Raw genomic sequence first — 18,131 nt, 5'->3', positions numbered from 1 at the left:
TATCGCCCAGCAGGTTTTTTGTTCTTTTTTCCCCTCATTTATGAAACTGAAGACTGATGTTTTTTTATATCATTTCTAAAACCTTGGTCAGTTTGGCACCATCACCATCTGCTGGACTATCAAAGTTGTGCACTACAAAAACTTAATCACTTTTGAATTACTTGTGTACCAGTTTTGAATGAATGAGTGCAGTTATAGATGAGGAGGCCATGCAGAGGGGTAAGAGTGAAGGCTTCAAGTCAGTACTAAGCATGGTATTTAAGGTTTTTCCTATTTGTTGGGCAATTTAGCACATTTTTGAGAGGATATTTAATTTCTAGAGGATTCAGAAAATCTATAGGAAATTATTACAAGAGTGGAGCACACCTTTAATCTCAGCACTTGAGTGGCAGAGGCAGGTGGATCTCTGTAGGTGTAGAGGCCAGCCTGGTCTATATAGACCCTGTCTCAAAAAAATTAGTATGTCAGACGGTGGTGCATCTGTTAATCCCAGCACTCGGGAGGCAGACACAGGTGTCTCTCTTGAGTTTGAGGCACAAAATAAGTGTAAAACAAGGATAATTTTCTTCATCGTAACGATAGAAATTTAAATGAAAAATTATTCTATGCTCTAGGGCAAGACCTTAGAAACAGACACATAAATGTGTTATCTATGAAGCAATTATTCTGAAGGATAAAAATTAGTGTTTAAATGAGTGGAAAATCTTTTGCTTCTGGGACAGGAAGGATTACTGTTGGAGACTTGGATCCTGAAATGATTAAGGGCACAGAGTCAAACCAGTTAGTTTGTTTAACCAAAAACCTGAGCCGGGCTCACAAGTTTTGATAAAATCTACTTAATCTGTCGGGCGGTGGTGGCGCAAGCCTTTAATCCCAGCACTCGGGAGGCAGAGGCAGGCGGATCTCTGTGAGTTCGAGGCCAGCCTGGTCTTCAAAGGGAGTTCCAGGACAGGCTCCAAAGCTACGGAGAAACCCTGTCTCGAAAAACCAAAAAAAAAAAAAAAAAAACCTGGCTTGGTACTCTTTTTTTCCACCCTTTAGTCTCAGATCAGATGTTCAATTAGGATCTCCACAAAACATATTTAGGGACTTTTTCCTTGACTTGTTAAGTGGTCATCTGTGAGCCTGTGAGTTTTTTAGAATGTTGCCAAGAGGCATTCTTGGGGGGAAAGGATTGAGTATCTGGGATCTCAAAAGGAAACCTGTTGGCCCAAATGGAGTAAACAACATCTGAGAACACCTAGAAAAGGGTGCCCCGACTTGGGAGAGTGACCTCTCTAAGCAAGAACCTGGAAGCATTCCTCTTTTGGTCAGATGCCTGCCATCTTAGTTAGAACTGTGAAAAAACACTGTAACCAAAAGCAAACCGTGGGGAGGAAAAGGTTTGTTTTCTGTCAAGCTTACACAACCCTAGGTCACACACCATCACTGAGGGAGTCTCAGGGAAGGAACTCAAGGTGGGAACCTTGGGCGTAGGAAATGAAGCAAAGGCCATGGAAGAGTACAGCTCATTGACATACTCAACTTGCTTTCTTCTGACATCCAAGACCACCTGCCCGGTATCGCCAACAATGGGTTGGGTTTCCCACATCAATGACTTAAGAAAATGCACTACAGGCAATCAGATGGAAGCATTTTATCATTTGTGTTTAGTTTGTGTCAAGTTGACCAAAAAACAAACAAACAAACAAACAACAAAAAGCTAATGAGGACAGCTGTCAAGTTCAGTATGTCTTAGACTTTCAGTACAATGATGGTGATTCTAATCATGTTCAGGACACATTTCCCAGGGCAACTGAACCCCCAGTTCTTGGAGTACTTACTATACTTGGAGCATCGTGAAATAGGACTTTAGTACTTGGATCCCTGGGGGATACCACTCAATTTCTTCTTACTCATTTTCTTCTCAGTGGATTTTTATTCCCTCATTTACAAAATAAGGATATGCCTCTCCTTTTTAACTCATTTCACAAAAATTGTGTTAATTGGGATAAAAGCATGAACTTGATTTCTTGTTATCAAGAGCTAAAACATTAGAAAACTGGGAAATCTTTGCATTCTGCCTTGAGTGATCTACTTTCTGTTTTGAGAATAGTGTATTTTTTTCTGTCTTCCCAAGATTCAATAAGAAGGATAACAGAATAACAGGACTGAGTCTACATACACTAATAGAGAGCCTACATTTCCCAAACTCTGCTACAGCTTAGAGTAACCATGTGTTAACTGGAGAGATAGCTGCAGCTTCTAGATTTCTTCCCAGCAGAGCTGCTTATTCTTCTAGGCTTTGTTCTGCTTTCCTGTGGAGTGAGGTTTTAATATCAAACTTGCAAACCATCTAAAATAGTTCATTCATGGAATTCAGCAAGCTTTATTAATTAAAACATCACTATATTACCCCTTTTGTCTAAAATAAAAAGGACTAATAAAAACTATACAATAAGTATAATAATTATATAATATATAAAGGCAGTAAACACATCGACAGTTTCTTGTTCATTTGCACTTGACTAATTCATAGAAAATACTCCATATCTATCCTATTTTGTGAGTCCAAAGGACAGCTCAGCTATTCTGAAGTATTGTGTTTAAGAGAAGACTAGTTTCTTCATTGCTCTAGTCATTGGGATTTATTTAGTCAGATAAACCTCATAAAAGAGTGACAGGCCTAAAGTAAAAACTTCTAGTTGACAGATTATGCTGTAAAAAGCCCATTTATCCCACAAGTCAATCACTTTGATGTTAATTATGAACAGACAATCAGAATCACCAGGTACTTAGGAAAGCTACATCTTAGAGATAAGACCAAGACAGGAAAGGAGAAAATGCTTTCTGAGGCATGTTATCAGGGAAAATTACAGAGTTAAAAAGTTTTATTTTTTGTTTGAAATTTAGTGTAATCAAATTTTTATTGTGATCCTAATTTCATTTTGTCATTTACATCTCATGTAAAATTTAAAATCTCATTTTAATATGGACTTTTTTGCAAATGCTGAAAGAAAAATTCAGTTTTACTTAGAGGGTGTTAAATCTGAGCACCTTACCCTGGTTAGTAAGAAATTCTTTAGTAATGTTGATTGTTAAAGTTTTTGTTTAAAATAGACCAAAAATCGAAAGACATCTAAGTAACTACTACTGTCTCCCAGTATTTCTCTAACATACAGATTTTATCTACATGGAATCTTTCAGACTGTACTGTGCATTAAACTCCCTATTTCTCTTCCTTTTTCTGTAATTAATTTTGAAGTTTGTATGACATTCAGCTATGTAAATAGGTGCATTATAGGAGCATTATATACATGAATAAAATAAATCTTAAAACTAATTGAATTCTTTGTAGGACAGGATAGATTCAATGCAAAGCTCCATGGGGACCTGAGTGAAGAAGAGAAAACTGCTGCTAATACTCTAATAAAATAGATATGACCAGGATATGTTAGGAGAATGGCCCTGAGCCTTAGAAAGTGCCACAGACTAGGAGACAGGAGTATGTGCTGGAGATTGGATTGACTGGTGCTTAACAGCTCTAGATCTGGATTCTACCTCTACCTTTGGTAGCACTGTCATTTCTGTTTACTCTGGGCCTTGTTTGTTCTCTCCAGTGAAAAGGACATTTTCCAGGAGGTGTTTCAGTTCTTGTAGTACTTACCTCTTTGTCTCTGTTACCTGGTCCTAGAACTTTAAGGGCTTTGATTCTCAGAGATGTTTGCTCTGTATGTACTGTTTGCTTGGTTGATCAGTTTTTATGAAAGGACCTTAATTTTTAGATTCAAGGAATAGCTTTTATGATTCCACTCATGGACATGACATTCATAGAGTGAAGATAGTAAAATAGCAGCTCTCAAAACCCTAGGAGAGGTTAGTAGTAAATTATTGTTAAAAGATACAGATTTTTACATAGAATGAAAAAATCCTGCAAACTGAAAAGATAGCTCATACATTTAAAATGGTTGAAGTATTTAAGTTTTATACTGGGTATATTTTACCACAATAAAAATTTCTAATACAGAATACCCTTATACATTTAACTTGGTGAAAATTCATCTATTGGATTTGAGATAATATATTGGAAACCTATCTGTTTAAAAAATGGTTGGAGGTGTAGCTTGGTAGTATGTATATATGTTGCTTAGTATGTAGCTTAGTAACTTAGAATGTGGTGTTCTTAGCACATATGAGGCCTGAGGAAGAGGCCTGGAGATTGTTTAATGTTAAAGCACATCTGCTCTTGTAGATGTCAGATGGCTCACAGCAGTCTCTAATTCCAGCTCCAAGGGATCTGATGTTCTCTTCTAGACTTACAGTCTGCCTATGCATATACACACACATGCACACCATAAAAAAGATTGGTACTTGGGGGATAGCTCCATAAGTTAAGTGCTTGAAGACATGAGGACCGATGTTTAATCCCCACCACCCTCAAAAAGTAAGATGCAGTAGAGGTGTGACTGTACTAAGCAGGCAGAGAGGAAAAACCCCTAGACTTCACTAGCCAGCCATGCTAGCCCAGTTGGTGAGTACCAGCCAAGTTCAATAAGAAGTTCTAAAAAATAAGGGTGTGGAGTGATTGAAGATGCCATTGTCAACCTCTGCCTTCCACATGTTTACCCCACATGCACATGAACATATAAACTTCCATTTAGGTACCACCTGGACTTCTCCATATTCCATAACATAAGTGAACATATTCTTTTAGCAATAGGGCCTTACCATCAGGCTTAGAGAATAGCCAATATCCGTGGCAAGAACCTTTTGTGCTTGGGATTTTTCATAGGGCCCCTTTGGCCAACAAACTCAAGAAGATGTAACTGGAGGTTTTATTTTGTGGCATAAGATGTCTGGTTGGGACATTGTCTATTCTATTATTTGGTGACTTTATTTAGACATCTCATATATGTATATATTTTAGGAAGCTTCTTACAGTAGTAGGTTTCCATATGATTTTTCAAATGTTTTTTGTTGGGGGCTGGAGAGATGGCTCAGAGGTTAAGAGCACTGGCTGCTCTTCCAGAAGTCCTGAGTTCAATTCCCAGCAATCACATGGTGGCTCACAACCATCTGTACTGAGATCTGGCGCCCTCCTCTGGTGTGCGGGCATACATGGAGGCAGAATGTTTTATATGTAATAAATAAATAAACCTTAAAAAAATGTATCAAATGTTTTTTGTTGTTAGTTGTTCCTCCCCATAACCCCTCCTTTACTATTCTTTATTCACTTGCATATTTAATTCTCCCAATCTAGTTCCCCCTCTTCTTCCTCCACAACAGGACAGTCTATTTCCCCTTCCTTGGAAGATCCTCTCTTCTCCCCAACTCCCTTACCAGAGATAACTTAGCTGTGATTATTTGAATTATATCACACATATCAAAGCTCAAAAGCTTTTATCCATATATAATAGAAAACACATAGTTGGCCGAGGTTTCTGTCCCACCCAGCAACGCAGCAGTTCAGTCCCAAATAAACGCACAGAGGTCTACGTTAATTATAAGCTGATTGGCGTATTATCTCAGACTTCTTATTAACTCTTATAACTTACATTAGTCCATAATTTTTGTCTGTGTTAGCCATGTGGCTTGGTACCTTTTTTGGCAAGGCATTCACATCTTGCTTCCTCTGTGTCTGGATAATGACTGCAGACTGACTCTTTCCTCTTCCCAGAATTCTGTTCTCATGGCCCCACCTATACTACCTGCCTGGTTGCCCCGCCTATACTTCCTGCCTGGCTACTGGCCAATCAGAATTTATTTAAAATACAAGTAACAGATTACAGACCATGTCCCATAGCACTCCCCACCCCCTTCAAAAAAAACTAAAAGCAAAAATCCAGGAACTCTGAATTGAATCTCCTTTGTTTAGCTTTTCTCCTGAGCATTATCCATTAACAACTTGTAACCAACATTCTAAACAAAGGCAAACATCCATAATCCATTTTTGGGGGAATGTGGACATAGTTTTCTAAGATACTTCCTGCTGATTGGAGGCACTGATAATCTTACCTATTTTTTATTTCTTTAGGGACCTAAAGAAAATTTGGAATTACAGTCAAGTCCTGACTGGAAAATTTTCTGAGGCTTGTTTATCTCAGCAGTCTTGAACCTGTTCTGAATATAGAACCCAGAGGAAACTTCAGCAGAGGTCCCCTGAAACATTGGGTCATCTGGGCCATTGCTCCTATCTGATTTTATTAAACAAGTACAAGAAACAAATCTTTACAGGGTAAAACCGTTGTCCCACAGCACCCCCCCTTTTTTCAAAACAAGGACTCTGAATCTAATCTCCCTTGTTTAGCTTTCTTCCTGACCATTATCCATAACAACTTGTAACCAAAATTCTTTTTTTTTTTTTTTTTGGTTTTTCGAGACAGGGTTTCTCTGTAGCTTTGGAGCCTGTCCTGGAACTCCCTTGGTAGACCAGGCTGGCCTGGAACTCACAGAGATCCGCCTGCCTCTGCCTCCCGAGTGCTGGGATTACAGGCGTGTGCCACCACCGCCCGGCTTTGTAACCAAAATTCTAAACAAAGGCAAACACCCATAATTCAATTTTTGGGAATGTGGACAAAGTTTTCCAGGATATTTCCTGCTGATTGGAGGCGCTGGTAATCTTATGGGGACCTAGAAAAAATTTTTAATTATGATCAAGTCCTGAATGGAATATTCTTCTGGAATGGAATTTCAGCCAGCAGTCTTGAAACTGTTCTAGATGCAGAACTCAGACATCTGGACCATCTGCTCCTAGCGAAGATTTCTCAGGGGGTCTTCCTTGATTAAACCTTATTTTTCTTAATCCAGAATGAATCCACAGCCTCTCATTACCTTTTTCAGCGAGGCAGTCACATCTTCCTTCCTCTGTGTCTAGGTGACAACTGCAGACTCTTTCCTCTTCCCAGATTTCTGTTCTCATGGCCCTGCCTATACTTCCTGTCTGGTTGTTCCGCCTATACTTCCTGCCTGGCTACTGGCCTATCAGCATTTATTTAAAATACAAGTGACAGGGAACAGACCATTGTCCCACAGCAACACATAATGTCTGTCCTTTTGGGTCTTATTTACCTCACTCAATATGATCTTTTCTAGTTCCACCAATTTACCAGCAAAATAGCTAAATAGTATTTCATAGTGTATATGTACCACATTTTCATTATCCACGCATTGTTGCAAAATAGGTCATTTGTATTTCCTAGATATTATAGAGCAACAGTGAATGTTGGCTGAGCATGTGTCTGTGGAATGGGATGTTGTAGAGTCCTTTGGGAATATGCCTAAGAATATGGTACTGCTATCTTGAAAGTAGATCTATTCCCAGCTTCCTGAGGAACTGTCACACCAATTTCCATAGTGGCCGTACAAGTTCACGCTCTCTCCTGCAATAAATGTGTTCCCTCTCCTATATTCTTGTCTGCAGGAGCTGTCATTTGTTTTATTGATCTTGGTTATTCTGACTGATGAAGGATAAAATCTCAGTAGTTTAAATTTTCATTTCCCTAATGACAAGAATGTTGAACATTTCTTTAAGTCTTCCTCAGTCATTAGTGTTTCATCTTTTGAGAACTCTCTAAGTTCTGTATCTAGTTTTTTAATTGGATTTTCGTTTTAGTTTGATTTTTGTGAGGGTAGTTTCAAAACAGGTAGGTTTTATATAGCACAGGCTGTCCTGGAACTCATTTTGTAAACCAGACTGGCTTTGAACTAGAAGATCTGCCTACCTCTGTCTGCCAAGTACTGTGACCAGCAGCATATGCCACTACCACTCGGTGGGTTGTTTTCTTTATGTCAATTTGTTCTTTTTAGTTCTTATATATGTTTTAGATAGTAACCATTTATTGGATGTATAATTGGTAAAGAACTTTTCTCATCTTGTAGTCTATTACTTTTTCTGAATGACTATGTCCTTTACCATATAGAAGCTTTTCAGGTTTGGGAGGTCCCATTTATTAACTGTTGGTCTTCATGACTGTGCTGTTGGTGTCCTCTTCAGGAAGTTTGTTCCCCACTTTCTTTGCTGTTATATTCTTGGTTATCTGACCTTGAGGTCCCTGATCTGTTCAGAGTTGAGTTTTGTACAGGCTGATATTTGCATTTGTCTCCATGCAGCAGCCATCCAGTCTGACCAGCACCTTGTATGCAGCCATCCAATCAATCTGACTAGCACATTTATTGAAGATGCTGTCTCCCCCCCCCGGGGTGTGTGTGTGTGTGTGTGTGTGTGTGTGTGTGTGTGTGTGTGTGTGTGTCAAAAATCAGGTGTCCACAGGTATGTGGACTTATGTCTGGGTCTTTAATTCATTTTCATTGATCAACATGTCTGGGTCTGGATGGATGGATGGATGGATGGATGGATGGATGGATAGGTGGATTGGTGTGTGTGTGTGTGTGTGTGTGTGTGTGTGTGTGTGTGTGTGTGACCAGGTTTCGGGCTGTCCTGGAACTCACTCTGTAGACCAGGATGGCCTTGAACTCAGAGATCCAGAGTGCTGGGATTAAAGGCACGTGTCACCACCACCTGGCAACACACCTGTTTTTATGCCAGTATCATTCTATGTTATTATATGGCTCTGTAGTACAACTAAAATCTGGGGTGCAGTACCTCCAGCAGTTCCTATCCACTCTTGCTTTAGTTCATCTGAGGGTCTGTGTGTGAGCTTTCATATGAAGCTGAAAACTTGTGTGACAAAACTTCTCCTGGGGAGATTGAAGACACATGTACTCACCCTAAGTAGAGAGCCCATGACAGCCCAAAGTATCAGGAGCACCAAGTCCAACTTGGTGAACAATGAGTTTTATTAGGATTGCTTACTTACAGGAATGTGGTTGGGGCATTGCTTATAGGAGAAGAAATGATTCAAAGATGACTGCATCACCAAAGCTAATCCCAGCCATGGCTGACAGCTCACAAAAGCTGGGAAACTTGAATGTACTGCACAGCCCACAGGCAGCTTAACAGGTTGAGAGAATTCTTTCCAAGTGACTCAGTTGATCTAAACCTCTGCCAGGTTTCTTCTTCAAGACGGTTGGTCTGGTCTTTGAGTCATCTTTGCAGCTTGGTTCTGCTCTTCTGAGAGTACAGACTCTCAGTTTGTATTGCTTACTCTGACAGGGAAGGCCTAGTGAATCTGATTAGTTTTAGGGACTTCCTGAAGCTGTTATAGTTGTCTACCTTCGTGTTCAAGGAGCCGCCCTACTGGACGGAAGGTTTCAATCTTGGAGTAACTGTTGCACAACATCATCCTTTCAAGTTTGGGAAAGAATTGTGATGGATAGGGATTGGGTTCAATCTGAATTGCTACTGGTGGGATGGCCATTTTCATAATATTAATCCTACTGATACATGAACATAGGAGATCTTTCCATCTTCTGATGTTAACTCATTTTCTTGAAAGTATGCCAAAATGTTTTGAAATTTCAGATGACTGTTTCTTTTCACTCAATACATCTAAAGAGTTGGGGGAATTGAAAATACACCTTAGCCATTATAAATTTTAAAATGATCTTATCACTCAGATTAAGTAGATTTTTTTTTTTTTTTTTGGTTTTTCGAGACAGGGTTTCTCTGTGGTTTTGGAGCCTGTCCTGGAACTAGCTCTGTAGACCAGGCTGGTCTCGAACTCACAGAGATCCGCCTGCCTCTGCCTCCCGAGTGCTGGGATTAAAGGCTTGCGCCACCACCGCCCGACAGATTAAGTAGATTTTATCAAAACTTGTGAGCTATAGATTTTAATGTATTCTGCAGAAACCATCTACAATAAAACTTTATTTAGTAAAGTCAGTTCTTACTGTTAAGCTAATTAGTTTAGCCTTTCTTGGCATTTTACTCTGAATATTTTGATCACAGCAAAAAGGTTGAAAGAATTACAAAAGGAATGAGTGAAATATCTACCATCAAGAATTGATAAACATTTTTATCATATTCATTTTAATTATGCAGCTGTTTACTCCTCTAGCCATTTGAGTATGTTTTATTTTTATGATTCAGTCCAAAGTAACCTATAGTATGGGTATAGCTTACCCTTGAATATTCAGTAACCACTGTTAACTGTTTATCATTTATAAATTTATAAATGTTCTTTTATATGTCAGCATTATATACCTTTATAAGTAAACAATATTGCACTATATTAAAATACTACATTTTGTTTTATTTTCACTTGGACTATATCCATGTTTGGGAAGTTATAGATAAAGCTGTTACCATTCTGTACAGTTAGAGGAATGCAACTCAAGTTCTAATTGATCCTAATAAAAACCCTGAGTCAGATATTAGGGGGTGAAAGCTGAGAGATCAGAAAGCAGAGATCCACTACAGAGACCTCTTACCACTACTGAATCCTCAGACCTAAAGGGTGATCCTGTCCTCAGACTTCATGCTCAGGCTGCAACTGTCTCCACCAAACCTCAGACTACACTGCGCTTGTCTCCGCCTGCCTCATAGTCCTCTCTCTGCCTAGCCATATCACCCTATCTCCACTCTCTAGTGCTGGGATTAAGGTGTGGGATCCCAAGCGCTGGGATCCCCTTTGTGTGCCCTCAGATTCAATCTCCTTTAGCCCACAGTGGCCTTGAACTAACAGAGATCCCTTTCTTTGTCTCCCAAGTCCTGGGATTAAAGGTGTGTGCCACCACTTCCTGGCCTCTGGTGGCTTAGCTCTTCATTCGGATCTTCAGGCAAGCTTTATTTGTTAAAACATAAACAAAATATCACTACAGAGGTATATAAACGTTTTATTCCTTTTAGTTGAGTTTCTAAATAGAATTTCTGAGTATGTGTATTTAATCTTATAAGAAGTTGCCACCCTTTTTCAAAGTGGCTGTTTCTAGAATGTTAATTCTGGTAGGTAATAACCAAATGCTGGCAATACGTGCTTTTCTCAGCTGAATAGTGTGGTAGGTGTGTCCTCGTGATCCATTTTGTGACTTGAATTGCTTTGATTGTTCATGATACTGAGTATTTCTTTTAAGGTTTTCTTGGCTGTTTATAATCCTTCTGGAGAGCTTTGCAGATCTGGTGCCATTTTAAAAATTAGGAAACTTTACCTCTGAAAGTCCTTCTATACTCCATACATTAGGTATTCATTAAAGTTATAGATATTTTTAATATTTTGTGGTTTGCCTATTTATTTCCTTGTGTCCTGATCAAAGATGTTTGATTTTGATAAGATAATTTACCAAAACTTCTCAAATGATCGTTTCATTCTATGACTTCCATGTCTTTGGACTGGAGATAGAGTTCAGTGGTAGAATGCTTGCCAAACATGTGTGAACCCTGGGCTCAATTCAGCACTGTGAAAATTGGAAAGGAAAAAAAGGTTTCCATCTTCAAAGGCCCCAGCCCAGCCCCTACCAGGTTCATAGTTTCACTATGCATTTTTGTCTGCAGATACAGGACATCTAGGCTCATTTTCCCATTTTTCCATGCCCATTTTTTTTTTTTTTTTTTTTTTTTTTTCAAGACAAGGTTTCTCTGTAGCTTTGGAGCCCGTCCTGGAACTAGCTCTTGTAGACCAGGCTGGTCTCAAACTCAGAGGTCCGCCTGCCTCTGCCTCCCGAGTGCTGGGATTAAAGGCGTGCGCCACCACCGCAGGCTTTCCATGCCCATTTGTAAGAAGTCTTTTTGCCACTGAGTTACAGACAAGCAGACAGGGATCTATGACTATTCTGATTACTAATTAGGTGGGAAATAACCTTTTGACAATATAGAATCATCAGTATGTAAAGGTGGTATATAAACATTATTATGTGATTTTTCTCATAGGTTATAAGCAAGAAAAACATAGACCACAATAGATATGAGTACTGCAAAATAGAGAATAATGATTTTTTTTTCTCTTCAGTAGTTCACAATCCTCATTTTTAGTAAAATAAATAACATAAGTAAAAGCAAGACGGTCTGTTAACATCCCAATTTTTCAAAAAAAAAAGTTTACTAATGTGATTTTTCTGACTACTAAGCAATGTGTAAGAAGAGGAATTAAAGAGCTTTCTTTTTTGGCTCTATATTATATTTTACCAGGATCAATATATGGAAAATATCTAAGTGGTTAAAGGAGGAAATAAATGAGAATAATATATAAAGGATCTAAAACAAGCAAACAAAATATTATTACATAAAAGTTCTAGGTACCATGAAAACTTGAACTTTTTTCCATTTGTATTTTTAAACAATGGAAATGTAAAAATAGCCAAGATCAGCTTTTGTAAATTACATTATTTTATATGATTCATTGAAGGAACTTTTGTATTACAATCGTAGAGAAGAACTACAGTTTGCTTCATATTTATGAAAATTTTCCTAAATGAAAACTTTTATTTAGTTTAATAAAATAAAATAAGAGTCTTTTATTTTAGACTATTTTGTAAACGACCAAACCACCAGAACATTGTTATACAACAGTAAAATATTCTCTTGAATTAAATTTTGTTTGATTTTAAAAAAACAAAACAAACAAACAAACAAAAAACAAAAAGCCAAAAGCCAGCAAACAAGCAAGAGAATATAGAAAAGTACCTACTTAGAGCTGTTAACTTCCTAAGTACTCAACACCCTGGGTATTTCCAAGCACCTTCATCGCCATTAAGAACAGCAAAATGATTTGTCATGCTTTTAAATTCACTGCTTAGAATAAAGACAGTACAGATTAGTCAGAGTCAACAAACCCTGCAACTGCCACACAGCACCAGCCCATGGACTTTAAAAGGCATTCTTAATCTTTTTCTTGTTCTGAATAATGTTTTCAGGCCTCAGGGTTGCTTTCTCTTCCTGAAACTGATGTTTTTTTCATCTAATTCTTTTTTGCTGTACTTAGCTTTCATTTGATCATTGCACGGTTGGAGCTCAGCTTCAGAATCTTTCAACTTTCCTCTTTGTCTAATAAACAAGTCTTCATCTTAACTGCTCTCGTTTCCATTTGTGCCAGACACCCTTAGGAAGTGGTCTTTTCTTGTTACTAATTGCAAAATCAGTAAGAACTGCCAATTTCCCACTTCAGTCATTCTCATGATGTGTATCATTTGTGACATTATTCTGTCTATGTGCATCTTCTTAACAATATATTTCTTGTTACGATAAAATCCATGTTCACCATTTTCAGCACAGAGACACCCAAGGATACTGTTTTCTGGGATCCTTTTACCATTGACTTCAATGATAGGATTACTTCTCAACTACTGTAAGAGCCAAACATCTTCACATCAAAGGTTCCAAAAATGCTTTTTAACTTACATATTTTACTAGAAAAATTTTTGAAACATATTTGTTATAATAGCATTATATGATCATAATAGCCATTCTCTCTTATGTAAAGATAATTAAACCATTTGCATACTGGTTATACTATAAGCATGACTAATGCATTCACAAATATTTTGTTAATATTTTTTGCTTTATTTTATGACTATGTTTTGTCTTTCTCATCACTGTCTTCTTGACTCAGAATTTTTATCTTTATTTCCTTTTCATTTGTGTGGGCTTCTACTGAGATCTCTACTATGTCATAAACTGTCAACATCTAACTAGCCAAATGAATCCTACCAGACGGTCGTAAATCTACTACTGATGGCCTTTATTTTTTTTTTAGCATCATTCTCTGCTTTTTACCGTTCTTTTTGCAAACAGTTACTGACTTCTTCCCCATGTGTGCTTTACCACATTCCAGACTACCTCAGCATGTAATCTTTTTGGTTCCATTCTTAGCTCTCTAAGACCAGTGTCTTCTTTTATCTTTCACTTCTGCAGGGATTTCATGTAAGATTATTCAACTTTTTGGCTTTTTTTTTTTTTTTTTTGGTTTTTCGAGACAGGGTTTCTCTGTGGCTTTGGAGCCTGTCCTGGAACTAGCTCTGTATACCAGGCTGGTCTCGAACTCACAGAGATCCACCTGCCTCTGCTTCCCGAGTGCTGGGATTAAAGGCGTGTGCCACCACCACCCGGCTTGGCTATTATCTTGATTGACTTTAGCAGCAAAGTCTACAGACAGATAGATCATTGTCACTTTCAACAACTAGAGAACCAGAGTGCTATTTTTTTTGTCTCTTCAATGACAAAATCATGAAGGGCAAGAAGCAAGTCACAGGTGCTGGAGAGATGGCTCAGTGGTTAAGGGCACTGACTGCTCTTCCAGAGGTCCTGAGTTCAATTCCCAGCAGCCACATGGTGACTCACAACCATCTGTAATGAGATCTGGCACCCTCCTCTGGCATGTGGGCATATATGGAGGCAGAATGTTGTATACATAATAAATAAATAAATCTTTTTTAAAAAAAAAAAGAAGCAAGTCACAAACAGACCATTTGTGGTTCAGAGGAACTTCAACGGACACTGAAGAATATATTTTTATTCTGATGTAGTCTGATTATTTAACTATAATAATCACTGACTTTTCCAACTTCAGTTGTAATTTTTTTTTAATTGTCTGGAACTGAATCTTTATCCAAAGTAACTTTATTCTTCTCATAGAAAAAGGAAAATGAAACAGGATTATATAATCATCTTCTTTGATATAGCCCAGTTTCCTCAATCTGCAAGATTCCATGTGCTTTGCTAGCAATGATTTATGTATGTGATGATTGTAGTCATAAGGATATGTTGCTATTTCATCCTTGGCCTCCACTTCATCTTTGGGGTCCAGCTGATCCAGGCTTCACTTCAAGCACACAATCAAATCCTCTAGCATCTGTCAGCACATTCCATGAACTTGCTCTGCAAATATTTTAACTTTGTTTCTGAATTTATTTCATTATCCAATTTTAAGTGGTTTATGTTTATTCTGTGTAAACATGCTGGCTTTGACAATAAGTGAAATGACACTGTTTGATTATTCATAATCTCAGTATCTCCTGGTTTAAAGTCCATGTCCTAAAGGAGCAATAGACTATAAAGCAACACTACATTTTGCTCCCTCATAAGTCTGCTTTAGGCAGTCTCAGAGGTACTATCCATGTGGTCTGAATCATATTGACAGCAGTTACTATCCACTGTATCCCTAAAGGATTAGGGTGTCAACCACTAGAGGCAATAGAAAAGTATTTTATTTTATATAAATCTTGGATGTTCTACCTGGAGAGGTTTTTTTAATTCTGCAGATAGGACTTAGATGCTTCAGAGAATGATGACTTGAATAATAATCAACTCCAGACTCACTTCACTACCCTAAAGTATGAATAAAAACCTCTCTTCTCCTCACTGTTTTTCCTACATACTTTATCTTAGTGCCTGGCATCCACATGTGCTTCAAAGTTCTTCTGTGGTACTAAAACATTGCTGTTGTTGATGTATCTCTCCTCTACAGTAGCATATTTTGGCACTAATTGGACTCCCTCTTTCCTCTGCAACTAGTCCTAAGGCATGTTGGTATAGAGATTCTAAACTAAATATGGTTCAAGTGAATGTTTAATGACTAGTGAAACCCTATTGGTACCTTGAACTCAGAAGTGGGACCTGAAATTGTTATAAATAATCAGATGAGGTATGCATAGGATATATGACATACCCAGTAAGGTTCCTGACGTGAGAAAGATTCAAAATCATGGGGAGACAAGATGGTTTTCACTTTTGTAAGATTAGAACTGGCAAAGAACAACATCAAACTAAATGGAGAGAAACTCACAGCGATCCCACACAGGAACAAGACAAGGTTGTCCACTCGCTCTATACGTATTCAATATAGTTCTTGAGGTCCTAGCTAGAGCAATACAACAACAAAAAGAAATCAAGGGGATACAAATTGAAAAAGAAGAAGTCAAACTCTCACAATTTGGATGATATGATAGTTTATATAAGCTATCCCAAAAATTCTACCAAGGAACTTCTACAGCTCATAAACATTTTCAGTAATGTAGCAGGATACAAGATTAACTCAAAAAAATCAGTAGCTCTCCTTTACACAGATGATAAATGGGCTGAGAAAGAAATCAAACATCACCCTTCACAATAGCCACAAATAGCATAAGGTATCTCAGAGTAACTCTAGCCAAACAAGTGGAAGACTTGTAAGACAAGAACTTTAAATCTTTGAAGAAAGAAATTGAAGAAGACACAAGAAAATTTAAAGATCTCCCATGCTCTTGGGTAGGTAGAATCAACATTAGTAAAAATGGCAATCTTACCAAAAGCAATCTACAGATTCAATGCAATGCCCATCAAAATCCCAGCAAAATTCTTTACAGACCTCAAAAGAACAGCACTCAACTTCATATGGAAAAGCAAAAGACCCAGGATGGCCAAAACAATCCTCTACAATAAAAGAACTTTTGGAGGCATCACAATACTTGACTTCAAACTCTACTCCAGAGCTACAGTACGGAAAACAGCCTGGTATCAGCATAGAACAGGCAAAGAAAAACACAGTAAGATGAAAACCACAAAGGTCTATGAACTTGCTACCCACAAGAAGGACAATGATAATTAGGACAAAGCTAGTTAGGAACCCAAAGTGCTTCTTCACATCACATATCACACTTGGAGACATTGTGGAGAATACCCACTCAGGCAGTGAAGGCAGCCTTTGTTTGCACAAGTCGAACCTTTTAAGGAATATTTAAAAAAGGAAATTCAATGTGGACCAGACTTTGACCCTAGGTTTTATAAGGAAGTCTTAAAATTTTATAAATATGTCTACATGAATGATGACACCAAGGGTGAGCCCTGACATAATAGAATTAAATTTTACAGATCCATATATTGGGCATCTGAGGTATGTGGCAACTATAGAAAATTTTGTTTTATATCATCTAGAAAGGTGGAATTCACTGACATTAGGGCACAGATTGGTGAATTGTGGTTCAAGAATGAAAAGATCATGGGCTAGAGAGATGGCTTGGTGGAGGAAATGCTTGCTATGTAAGTCTGAAAACCTTAGTTCATTCAAATCTACAGAACTCTCATAAAAACCAATCTCAGATGCTGCTATTGGAAGATGGGAGGCAAAGGTCTTTGTATCGGTAGAGCGTGCAGGTCAGTTAGTCTATCATATGCTTCAGTGAGCAGAGAGACCTTTCCCAAAGTAGGTGAGAGCCAAAACTTGACGTCGTCCTCATACTTCATACATGTGCTGTGGTGTAAACACATGTATATTTTACCTTAGACAGTATAATATATAGTTCACTTTTGTTTGAGATTTACTAAAATGGGACAAAACTGTAAAATCTAAACATACTAATGTTTATTTTAAAGTCTGTTAATAGAAACTAGTTTGAAATAATTTACAAAATTTATTGAAGATTATTAAGGGTAGTTGATTAAAGTAATTCAATGATAGTATTTTTAATTATGGGAAATGCAAAAGGAGCTTAATATGCTTGTTGCACCTGATCCCTAATGGCATAGATTAGTGTATAGCTTAATGTAGAAGGCAGTACTTTAACTGTTCTAGCTATCATGCATTGTGTGTATTTTGAACTCTTCTACCTGTTAGCACTCAGATTAACAACAAATTCTTCTCTAGAGTATGAATTTCTAGGGAGTTGCAGTTAACTCACTTTAGTCTTTGACGATTGGTTAACAGTGTGAGAGAGAAGGTTAAAAAGTAATCTCAGCCGCTGGGCGGTAGTGGCGCACGTCTTTAATACCAGCACTCTGGGTACATTGTTTGTTTTCAACCTGGTTCCTCTTCCATTTGTTTTAGTATCCATAGCTTTCTGTTTCTCTTAACTGTGAAAGCAGAGAATCTTTATAACATTCAGCCTTAATGATGTCAAAAAGGAGAACCTCTAAGGCATTAAAGCACTGTTCTTTTCTTCTGCTTGACAGAGATCTAAGAATGTTACTTGTTGTGGACTCTAAGCAGTTTGATGCTGAGTTTCTTTTAGTAGAGGAACTATGAGAGACAGGTGCTCATGCTGAGGCTGGAAGAGCAGAGCTGTAACTGTGGTGTCAGGAGCCTTGGGACCCAGTGTGTCTGTGCTTACATCTGCGAAGGGATGTTCTACTTTAGGAACGTCTCTACATTTTTTTGTTGCTGTGATTTGAGCATCTGAGGCTGATTAATTTTTATTATAAAGAACAGAGGAGAAAAAAAAAAGAACGGGGCTGGAGAGATGGCTCAGAGGTTAAGAGCACTGCCTGCTCTTCCAAAGGTCCTGAGTTCAATTCCCAGCAACCACATGGTGGCTCACAACCATCTGTAATGAGGTCTGGTGCCCTCTTC

General features: G+C 38.0%; 1 protein-coding gene and 1 pseudogene across 2 annotated transcripts in view; one reads left to right on the top strand and one right to left on the bottom strand.

Moving 5' to 3' along the window:
* Cpeb1 (cytoplasmic polyadenylation element binding protein 1) overlaps positions 1–18,131 on the top strand; it is a 111,115-nt gene that overhangs the window by 43,295 nt on the left and 49,689 nt on the right. The gene's annotated exons all lie outside the window — the stretch shown is intronic.
* Positions 13,402–18,131, bottom strand: part of LOC113457336 — a 27,588-nt pseudogene continuing 22,858 nt past the window's right edge.

Source organism: Microtus ochrogaster, chromosome 22 (genome assembly GCF_000317375.1).
Source record: "Microtus ochrogaster isolate Prairie Vole_2 chromosome 22, MicOch1.0, whole genome shotgun sequence".
NCBI lineage: Eukaryota > Metazoa > Chordata > Mammalia > Rodentia > Cricetidae > Microtus > Microtus ochrogaster.
The sequence above is the reverse complement of the archived record's forward strand: the minus strand, read 5'-3'. Positions and strand labels throughout refer to the sequence as shown.